This window comes from Sciurus vulgaris (genome assembly GCF_902686455.1).
Source record: "Sciurus vulgaris genome assembly, chromosome: Y".
Lineage (NCBI taxonomy): Eukaryota > Metazoa > Chordata > Mammalia > Rodentia > Sciuridae > Sciurus > Sciurus vulgaris.
The window spans coordinates 1933520-1944996 of NC_136481.1; positions in this window are offsets into that span (position 1 = coordinate 1933520).

Here is an 11477-nt window from a genome sequence, read left to right on the forward strand (position 1 = left end):
TTTGGCCTTTATTTGCTGTGTCCTTTATTTTCTGAAATAAATCTCATGAGTGCTTTTTCTATTTCTCTGAAGAATGTCTTTGGAACATTAATAGGAATTGCATTAAATCTGCATAACACTTTTGGTAGTATGGCTATTTTGACAATATAAATTCTGCTCTCCAAGAGCATGGAAGTCCCAACTTCCAAGATCTTCTTTCTTTAAATTCATTCATTGGTTTGCTGTAATTTTCATTGAAGAGATCTTTTATCTATTTTATTAGATTAATTCCCAAGTATTATTTATTTTGCGGTTATTTTGAGCCATTCATAATATGAACAGAGAACCTACAGAATGGAAGAAAATCTATACTGCACACCCCTTTGACAGAGAATTAATCTCCAGAATACATAAAGAACTCAAAAAGCTTAGCATCAAACAAAACAAAACAAAACAAAACAAAAAAAACAAATTACTGAAATATAGAATACAAATATAGAATACAATAAATACTGGCGAGGATGTGGGGAAGATGTTCACTCAAACTTTACTGTTGGGACTGCAAATTTTTACAACCATTATGGAAAACAGTATGGAGATTCCTTAGAAAACCTGAATGCAATCATTATTTGACCCAGCTGTCCTACTTCTCAGGTTATTACAATATTAATACCCTACATACATATATGATTACATGACTGGTGTAATTTCATAACATGTGCTAGTAGAAGAATGAGAATTTATTCTCCATTTATGTGTGATGTGTCAAAATGCATTCTACTGACATTTATAACTAATTAGAACAAATGAAAAACCATCCAAAGAAAATAATCAGCTTGAGTATAAAATCCAGCCAAGTAAAAAGGGACTTAAAAAGAACCTTATAGGAGGGAGGGGTCCAAAACAGCTAACTATAGGGAGGCTGCTTTTCTTGTCACCATGACTTGGGACTCAAGCAGAGGAAATAGTATAGTATAGTGAGTGGGACAACCCTCACTGCCCACTGGTGCTCTTTAACCACCATTTGTCTGTCCTGATCTCCAGTCCTTTACCAGTGTTTTGCCTACCTTTCACATGCAGATTGCTCACTGACTACTACTACTACCTGCTTGTTGCTTGTTTGCCTGTTTTGAATTCCCATCTTCTGCCTTTGGCCTGCACATAGCCTAACACCCAATTTCCATCAGCCATGTTCACACCACTTACCTGCAGACCACCCACAAATCACCACAGAGTGCCTATTGATTCTTGCTTCCTGGAAATCTATTTTCAGGGTAATCACATGTTTGGGTATGTGCAGCTATCACCATCTTGGGACAATGGCTAGGGCCTGGGAGCTCAGGGCCAGGGGCCTACAGATTTTCAGCTGCTGCCCCTATCATTGCTGAGTGGTGGTGTCTTAGCACCTGAGATCTTCATGCTGGTTGCCATATGGCTTCCTCTTTACAGGTTTGCTCCTCTATGTGAGTGCATACCCAGTGCTCTCTCTAAGCTGAAATGGCATTGAGGTCTTGGAATTATAGCAAGGCAGAGCCTAGAGATTCTGAATCCCAGATCTATCATCTTGCAACTGGGTCAGCAGAAAGCTGGCAACTGGGGGAATATCTCCAGAAGGAGCACACATCAGAGAAACTGGAGAAAATTAGGCTCTCCCCAGCCCAGTGAGACATGAACTGCACAGGGATAGCAGAAGCTAGCTTATAATGGACAGAAAGACTGGAAGAGGATATGGAGGCATGTTGTTATTAACTTGCCAAACCGACCAGTCTGGCACCCACTGGACTGGAGCTCAAGTAAATTTCAGACAACCCCACCTATTGTTGGACAAAGGAAGCTGAGAAAATATTTCAAAGTCAATGGAAGCAGTCTGTTAATTTTCGATGGAGACTTTCCTTCCCCTTCCTAACATCTCTATAATCTTTGAATCTGAATATTTTTTATGCATTAATTTAATGAAGAGTGAGAGGTCTGAATAACATATTATAGTTTGTGTATTTTTAGAATTTTACTTTTTAAAAAAAATCTTTCTCATTTTCTCTTACTCATCTATTTCCCTGGATTCTCCTTCTCACTTCTCAAAGTTTACAGCCAACCTCTGTTAATTCCTCTGCTATCCCTATACATTTTTTCCTCTATTTTCTCTACTTCTTCCTCATTTACATTGCATCATATATTACTTCTGTTTCCTTTTTTCCATCATTTGAAATGATAAACACTTTTAGCTAACTTATTGGTTATATTATAGAAAATAATTGAACACATCATTTCTGTTTATTGGGAGAAAACTGTAGATGATTGATAGAAGCAACTTGGTTTAAGGTTGTATATTAGTTGCACTGGGTACTATAATCTCTCCTTTAAAGGTGAGGGACTGGAAGCATTCAGAGACACTATAATATTACAAAGTAGAATCTGTACTTCCTCAGCTCCATACTACTAGATGTAAAGACACATGAAAAAATAAACAAAACAAAGAACAAAACACCAGAAACAAAACAAGATGTTCCAGTAATAGAATCCATAGACAATACAGTATAAGAAATACCAGTAAAGGAGTTTAGAATGTGCATAGTCAAGCTGATCTGCAAAGTAAAGGATAGTATGAGGAGTGAAATCAAAGAGAAAACAGGGCAAGTGATAAATCAATTAAATGAAGAGTTAAACATTGTGACAAAAAGCATGCAGACATATTTTAAATGAAGGAATCAATAAACCAAAATATAAATTCAATAAAAAGCATCATCAGAACAGAACCTCAGCAAAGAAAACAAAATATATACTCCTGAAAAGAAAGTCAACCAGACAGAGAAAAGTAAGAAACCATGAACAGAAGTTCAAAGAAATATGGAATAACCTGAAAAGACCAAATTAAAGATTTATCAGAGTAGATGAAGGTATGGAAATACAAACCAAAGGAATGCATAATTTTTTCAGTGACATAATACAAGAAAATTTCTGAAATATAGAAATCAAAAGGAAAAGTCAAATACAAGAGTTTTACAAGATCCCAAGTAAACAAGATTGCAAGAAACCCACAGCAAGTCACATTTTAATGAGAAATAATAACATACAGAAGAGATAAAATTTTAAAGGCTGTGAGAGAAAAGAAAATCAAATTATATATGGGAAAAACAATGCAATTTTAAACTGATTTCCCACCCCGGTCTCTCAATGCCAAAACGTCCCGGAACAACATATATAAAGCTCTGAAAGAAAATGGATGCCAACAGAAAATTTTATATCCAGCAAAACTAAGCTTCAGATTTGAGATGAAATAAAAACCTTCCGTGGTAAACAGAAGTTAAAATAGTACACAACTATAAAGCTTGCACCAGAGAACATTCTCCACAAAATATTCCATGAAGGGGACATGGGAGGAAAAAAAAAAAAAGAAGCAGGAAAGGGAAAACTACCCTAAAGGAAGAAAAATCAAAGGAGAAACCAAGCTATAATAAAAATGAAGAATAAATCAGATTATTTGAGAATACAAATCAAATCTCAATAATAACTGAATAATAATGGCCTAAACTCATTAATAAAATGACAGACTGGCAGATTGGATTAAAAAGAAAACATAAAACAAATAAGATGCTGTTTTGAAAAGGCACATCTCCTAAGAAAATATAATCATAGGCTAAAGGTTAAATGTTGGGAAAAAATATATCCCCCACATGGATTGTGTAACAAGCCCAGGTTTCCATCCGCATATCAGTAATGTGGTCTTAAGTCAAAGTAAGAAAGAATGGAAAAAGAAGGACATTTCATACTACTTAAGGGAGTCATAAATCAAGACATAATAATAATCATAAACATATATGTCTCCTAAAAGGACCATATATATATATATATATGTGTGTGTGTGCGTGTGTGTGTGGGTGGGTGGGTGGGTGGGTGTGAGCATGTGTACGTGTGCGTGCATGCGTGCGTGCAAAACAAACCCTTCTCAATTTCAATCCAATAGACCACAACACAATAATACTTGATAACTTTAACACATCGCTGGATAGATCTTCCAAACAAAAAGTAAACAAAGAAACTGTAGAATTAAATAATACAATCAATAATTAAGACATAACAAACACATGTAGAGTATTTCATACATCATCAAGTGAATACATTTTCTTCTCAGCAGTATCTGGATCCTTCTCTAAAATAGCCGTGTGTTATGTAACAAAGCAACCCAGAGCAAATACAAAGAAAGAAAAAAATAGAAATACTAACCTGCATTCTATTAAATCATATTAGAATTAAAGTAGAAATCAATGATAAAATTCAAAATATAAATCACTCCAATAACTGGAGACTAAGTAACATGCTATTGAATGATGAATGAATGCAGAAGAAATCAGGCAGGAAATTAAAAAAATACTTAGAGGTAAATGAGAACACTGACACAACTTATAAAAAATCACCGAGACACTATGAAGGAAGTGATAAGAGAAAAGTTTACTGCATTAATTTCTTTCACTAAAAGAATAAAAAGTCAACAAAAAATGACTTAAAATTACATCACGAAGCCCTAGAAAAAGAAGAGCAAACATCAACAAAAGTAGTAGAATACAGGAAATAATTAAAATCAGAAGTAAAATCAATGAAATTGAAACAAAAGAAGCAATTCAAAAAATGACAGAAAGAAAAATCCACTCTTTGAAAAAATAAATAAAATTGATAAACCCTTAGTTACACTATTGAATAGAAAGAGAAAACCCAAATTACTAAAATTCATGATGAAAAAGGAGTTAAGATGCCCTCTATTGAAATACGGAAGATAATGATATGCTATTTTGAATATCTGTACAATAAATAAAATAAAATAGAAATAGAAAAACTACATTCAATAAAATATCAAACCTTGAAAATATGAACAATTTTCTAGAGACACAAGAACTACCCAAACTGAATGGAAAGGACATATATAATTTACACAGTCAATTCCAAGCAATGAAATTGAAGACAACATCAAAAGGTACCAAACAAGAAAAGCTCAGGACCACATGGATTCTTAGCTGAGTTCTGAAAGACCTTTAAAGAAGAATCAACAACAATATTCAGATTATCCCCTGATATAGAAAAAGAGAGACCCCTTCCAAACTTATTCTATGAGGATAGTGTCGCCTTAAAACAAAACCATACAAGAAACATCAAAGAAAGAAATATTTAGACAAATATCCCTCATGAACATATATTGAAAAATTCTAAATACGATTCTGGCAAATTGCATACAAAACACATTAAAAGACAGTGCAACATGATCAAGTGGGGTTAATCCCAGGGCTATAAAGTTGGTTCAATATATGGAAATCAGTAAATATACTTTATCACATCAGTAGACTAAAATATAAGAATTATATAACCATCTCAATAGATGTAGAAAATGTTTTTGAAAAAAATACAGTACCGCTTCATATTCAAAGCACTAAAAAAGCTAGGGATAGTTGGAACATACCTCAATATGTAAAAGTTATTTATGCTAAGCCCAAGAACAACATCATTCTACATAAGAAAAATTGAAAGCATTCCCCCTAAAACTGGAAAAAGGCAGGGATGCCTGTTTTTACCACTTCTATTCAACATCATCCTTGACATTCTAGCCAGAGAAATGAGACAGATGAAAGAAATGAAGGGAATACAAATAAGAAAAGAAGAACTCAAATGATTGCTATTTTCCAATGACATGATTCTAATTTTAGAAGATCCAAAACACTCCACCAGAAAACTTTTAGCAAAGTGACAGATGTAAAATCAATTCTCATAAACCTAATGCATTTCTATACAACAATGATGAGTCCACTGCAAGAGAAATTAGGAAAACTATCCTCTTCACATTTGCCTCAAAAAATAAAATACTTGAGAATCAATCTAACAAAAATTGTGAAAATTTTTTTTCATGTCCTAGCCATATTGACAAATGAAATTAACTATTAAATAACTATTAAATTAACTATTAAATAAGTCAAGCATGATGGCACATGAATATAATATCAGTGCTCAGGAGGCAGAGGAAGGAGGATCAAGAGTTCAAAGCCAGCCTCAACAAAAGAGAGGTGTTAAGCAATTCAATGAGACCGTGTCTATAAATAAAGGACAAAATGGGGCTGGGCATGTGGCTTAGGGGTCAAGTGGCCCAGAGTTCAATTCCTGGTACCCCCTCCCCCGAAAAAAATGCAAAAAAGGAAAACCAGACAATGTAAACATTGAAGTGTTTGTTATTTGTCAACAAGAATGAAACATGTGCACTCACACAAATCACCTAAATATCATCTTCTATATATATTTTGTGTAAACTATTTTATCTAGAATTCTAGAGGGTTCCTCCTGACTAACAAATTTACTATTGTAAAAGAGACTGTTTTTTTATTCTTCCACCAAGGATAACCTGTCATTTTCTAATCAAATCCTGCTGGATCTTTATTTAAAATGTGGAAAACAGAATCAAATTGATAATGTACCTTAAAGAGTTGACTTGTAGTTTTAACATTTCTTTGCTTCAAAAATGTATTCAAAATTCTTCAGTGAAAACAATCTCTGCTCAAATCCATATCATGAAAGTTTTGATTCTATTTAAAAGCCTTGGAATTGACAGTTGCCTAAACATTTGTCAGGTTCAGGTTCTATGAGAAACCCCTTCATAATCTGACCTAGATTTTTAATAATCTTTTTACCTAAGCAGTATGCTAATGTATGTCTCTGTGGTGCCTGTCTCATTGATTGTTGCCAATCATATCACATCAAGGATGTAAGGAAACATATCCAACTGGTCCTCTCTTTACACAATGACATTTAAGAAAAACTAGTCTCTTTTATTATTATCATTATCATTATTATTATTATTATTTACCTAAATTCACTAATATCAGTTTTATTCATCAACCAAATCTGTCAGCAGGGATGAAATCTTCATTACAAACTGAGGATTAGCATATCAAATAACATGTGGTCATCAGATATATTGTTTTTCGAATGTCATTTACGTAAAATGGAACACAAAGAGAAAGAAGTTACTCAAGAATTCATAAAGCCTAGAAGAAATTTAAGGGATCTTCCTAAAGTTTGAATGTTGTTCAAAGTTCAAGAAGAAGTCAGGGAGTGGAAGTAAAAGAAATGAAGAAATTTATAGGAAAATTCCAGACACTCAAAGGTGTTTTAGTTAGCATGTTCCTTGTACATTATACTGCCTCAGGCCTTGGAGAATTCATTGCATGTTAGTTTTCTGGGAAGACTTAGACTTTGAGGTTTTCTGAACTTGATTTGCAAATTCTGGATGTTGTTTGGATTTGATTTAGTGATAAACCTGATTTTGTGATATCACTAAAAATTGCATTTTAATGTTAATCTTTGTACTTTTTGAAACAAATATTCAATGAAAATTAGGGCCATTATTATTCAAAAAAGAAAATTAGGCTTATTGAATCATAAATGAAAGATGTGAAAGAACAGAGATTCTGTTGTTTAATGACTAAAGTTTGAAGATGTACTTTACTATGTGGGAAATCATTTCTCATGACCCTATAAGAAGCATCTACAAACAATTCTATGGTTATTGATGCCAGTGATCGCTTTGCACACATTTTAATGTCTGTTGTAGGTCAGCCATGTTGTGGATCAATGAGAGTGCCTGACATAAGCTGGACTGATTGATTTTACTAATTTTTAATCTTATTGAATATGTGACCCCCTAATGGTAATGAGGAGATACCAAACACATAATCAGTTATCTGTAGAAACAGATCAGGGCATTATTTTAGCTTTTGTACTATGAAAAATAAGCAAACATAAGGACAACTTTAAGTATATTTTAAAATTTTTATTATAAAATCAACATGGATGACTGCATAAATGACAAATTTTAAGCGATGTAATGTAAGGCCTTTGACTGAGCATGTAATTTTAAAATGTTTACTGCAAAGCAAAATAGAAAGTTTTCCCAAAATACCTATTTTCACATTGCTGCTGAATGGTACCTTTAGGTTGAAAATTTTGAGCTTGAAATAATAAAACATTTATTAAAGTTATGCTTTTATGCCTTTTTTAGTACATTAACATATCTGGATTTATGAACTCTTAAAAGACTATTTTATTTTATTTATTTTTTAAAATTTATTTTATTATTTATTTATTTTATTTCAGTTTTTCATTTTACTGGGGGTAGGGGCAGTACCAGAGATTGAACTCAGTGGCACTCAAACACTAGGCCACATCCCTGACCCTATTTTGTATTTTTAATTAGAGACAAGGTCTGCTGAGTTACTGAGTGACTCACCATTGCTGAGGCTGGCTTTGAACTCATGGTCCACCTGCCTCAGCCTCTCAAACCTCTGGGATTATAGAAGACATTTTAAACAGTTACAATGTCAACCCCTTTCATTTACTTGGAATAAAGAAGAGTGCGAAAGTCAAAGTGAGATACTGAATAGCAAAATCAAGTATGAAATAGAGAATGATATAAGAAAATTGGGTGAAAGGGTTAATGTCATAGAAAAAGAATGAAAGAATATAATTCTTTTAGATATGTACTTTCAAAGATAAGATACGGGTATTTTCTCATGATGACAATGTTATAAAAATTTACAGGGAGAGTGGAAATGGCAAAATTATATTGTTATATTTTGTGCATGTATGAGTATGGACAATAAATTCCATCATTATATACAACTACAATGCACTAGTAATCCAGTGCCGAGGATTGGTTGATAGAGTGCTTGCCTCACAAACACAAGGTCCTGGGTTCAATCCTTAGCAACATACACAAAAAAAAGAAAAAAATTATGTACTGCCAGACTTTTCTCAGTGGGGTGCGAGCTGTGGCCAGGAAGCCAACAAATTTTTCTAAAGTAAGTGAGACTACTCAATTACCTAATGAATCTCCTGACTGCTTTCTTAGAGTGCCTTATGGAGGCATACTGCTTGTATACCCCAATTAACCCAGAGACCCCTGAAAATAGGAGGCCAGTAAAATTGCATTTGTTTCCAAGTTGGCCCATGATATTAGAAAGAAATTATATAAGTAGAAAGGATTTGGGGAAAAACTGTTGTCAGAATTAGTGGAAATTGCCCAAAGAGTTTGTAACAATTGGGACCCACCAGAAGATACACAGGTTTAAAGAATGGCAAAGGTTATGGTGGCAGCCATAGTTGAACAAAAGTTTAACTTCAGAGGGGGCCAAAGACCCAATCCTTCAACAAAAATAACAGTAACAGGATCATCGAGCTGGGCAGCTGTCCAGAAAGACCAATGTGTTTACTGTAAAGAAAAGGGACATTGGAAAAATGAGTGTCTAAATAGAAAGAAGTCCCTCACTGTCCTACAATCAGTACAGAAATATAAGATTCCCCCACCCAACAAACCCTATACAACCCAACTGGGAATTACTACCTGGACTACCTCCAGTTCAGCAGCTTACCTCCCTGCCAGCTGCTTTTCCAGTTACATCCTGAGCCTCCCACAGTCAGGAAACAGACACATCAAATCAAAAACCTAGACATGCTTGATAAGGTATTCATGTTTCTTAACTCCATGAATCCAAATCAAACTCAAGACTGTTGTCTATGCCTTGACCCCCAACCTCCTTATTATTGGGAATGGCTACTAGTTTATTTATAGGAGATGATTCGGTCTGTCAGATTTAAAAAAAAAATAATATATATATGAGCTCAACTGAAATAGACATTCAGCAACTATACCACTGGAGTCACAAACTTAAATTCACCCTCTTCAGTCCTCTTTTTCAATTTTTTCCCCTGTTATGAAGTGGTATGTATGTGAGAAGTCAGTTCTAATTACATAAGTTTTGCATTAATGCATTCATTTTTATTTTCCTGAAGTAATTAAATGTAAGATAGTACATTTTTCTTGTGTTACTTTATTTACTGTTTTATTCAATAAATATTTTATTAATTTTTAAAATTTTTTCTTTTTATTTATTCATGAGACTAGAGTATAATTTCACTTAAATTAAATAAACCTGTAGTATATCTTGTTCTAATTAGGATCCCAGTTTTGTGGTTGAACATGATATAGAGTTTCACTGAGTGTCATTCATATGTGTACTTCAGAAAGTTATATCAGGATCATTCCACTGCCTTTTCTATTTTCTCCCTTCTCTTCAATCCCCTTAAACTACTCAACATCTAAACTACTGAATATCTGTTCTTCCTCTACCCGCTTTGTTGTGTACCAGCATCCACATATAAAGAAGAACATTTGGTGTTTGGTTTTGGGGGAAATTGGCTTATTTTGCTTAGCATAATAGTCTTCAGATCTATCTATTTTCAGCACATTCCTTGCAGTCATGCTTTACATGACTGACTAATGTTCCATTGTGTATATATGGCAATTTCCTTTATTCACTCATCTGTTGTAGGGAACCTAGGTTGGTCCTATTGACATCAAATCTGCCATTTTGCTGCTACCATTATTTGACACACCCACACCTCATTTTATAACCTAGATCATTAGCCCATGAACCTCCTCACCAGCCATTGGTCCAACTGTTATCAGTCCATGAAACTCTACTAGTTAAGAATAGCTCCCTCACCATTCATTCTCTCTCTCTCTCTCTCTCTTTCTCTCTCTCTCTCTCGCCTTTTGGGGCAGACCCTCTGCCTGTTCACTTAATAAAATCTCTTGTGTGAGTTCCCATGTTTGGAGTGGTTTTCTGGGTGCTTTCATTGATGCCATGACTCAGGTAGGGATCTTCTACTGCCACATAGGTGAGTGGAATCCCAATTGTCCCTCCCAGGCCCCCAGATGCTGGTCTCAGCTTCCATTTGCCGGGACCCTCAATTGTACATCCAGCACCAGCTTCAGACTGGTGAGTTTTTCCTTAGGTTGAATTACCACTTCTCTGCTGACCTGAGACATGACCATTGGTCCTCTGGTGCCCTCAAGGAAATTAAGAAATGTGGGTTCCCCCAGACATGACTTTTATAGTTACACTGGCCCCCTTGATTAACCTTATCTGGCAGATGGGTCCCCTATCTCTATGGTGGGGATTCCCTCTCAGGGTTGAGGCTTCTTTTCACTTCTTCTTTCAAAAATTCTGATGTTAGCTCTTCAACCCTCTCAACTTTTGCCTGGGACACACTGATGTGGGTGACAACTCCCATCATTGTGCTGCCTCCTCATCTCCAGACAATTAGTCTCTGAACTTGGGACACCCTGGACACTGACTCAGCTCTTTATCAGTCTCCACCATGGGATCTGGGTCCTCCATTCCAGCATACTCACCCCTGGGGTGTCTACTAGACAACCTTAAACCACTTCACCTGACCCCCAGCATAGAGCCACCAAATCTTATTTGCTTGTGTAATGATATTTGGCTACAGTGTCCTTTAGATAATCAATCAAAATGGCCTCTTAATGGCATACAACTTCCATGAGCGAGTGGGCAAGTGGAAAGGGATTCCTTATCTTCAAGCTTTCTCTTTCTTGTGCACTAAACCTGATCTTTGCTCTTCCTGCAAATATGAATATCTTCTTTTGGCTTCTTCTCCCACTC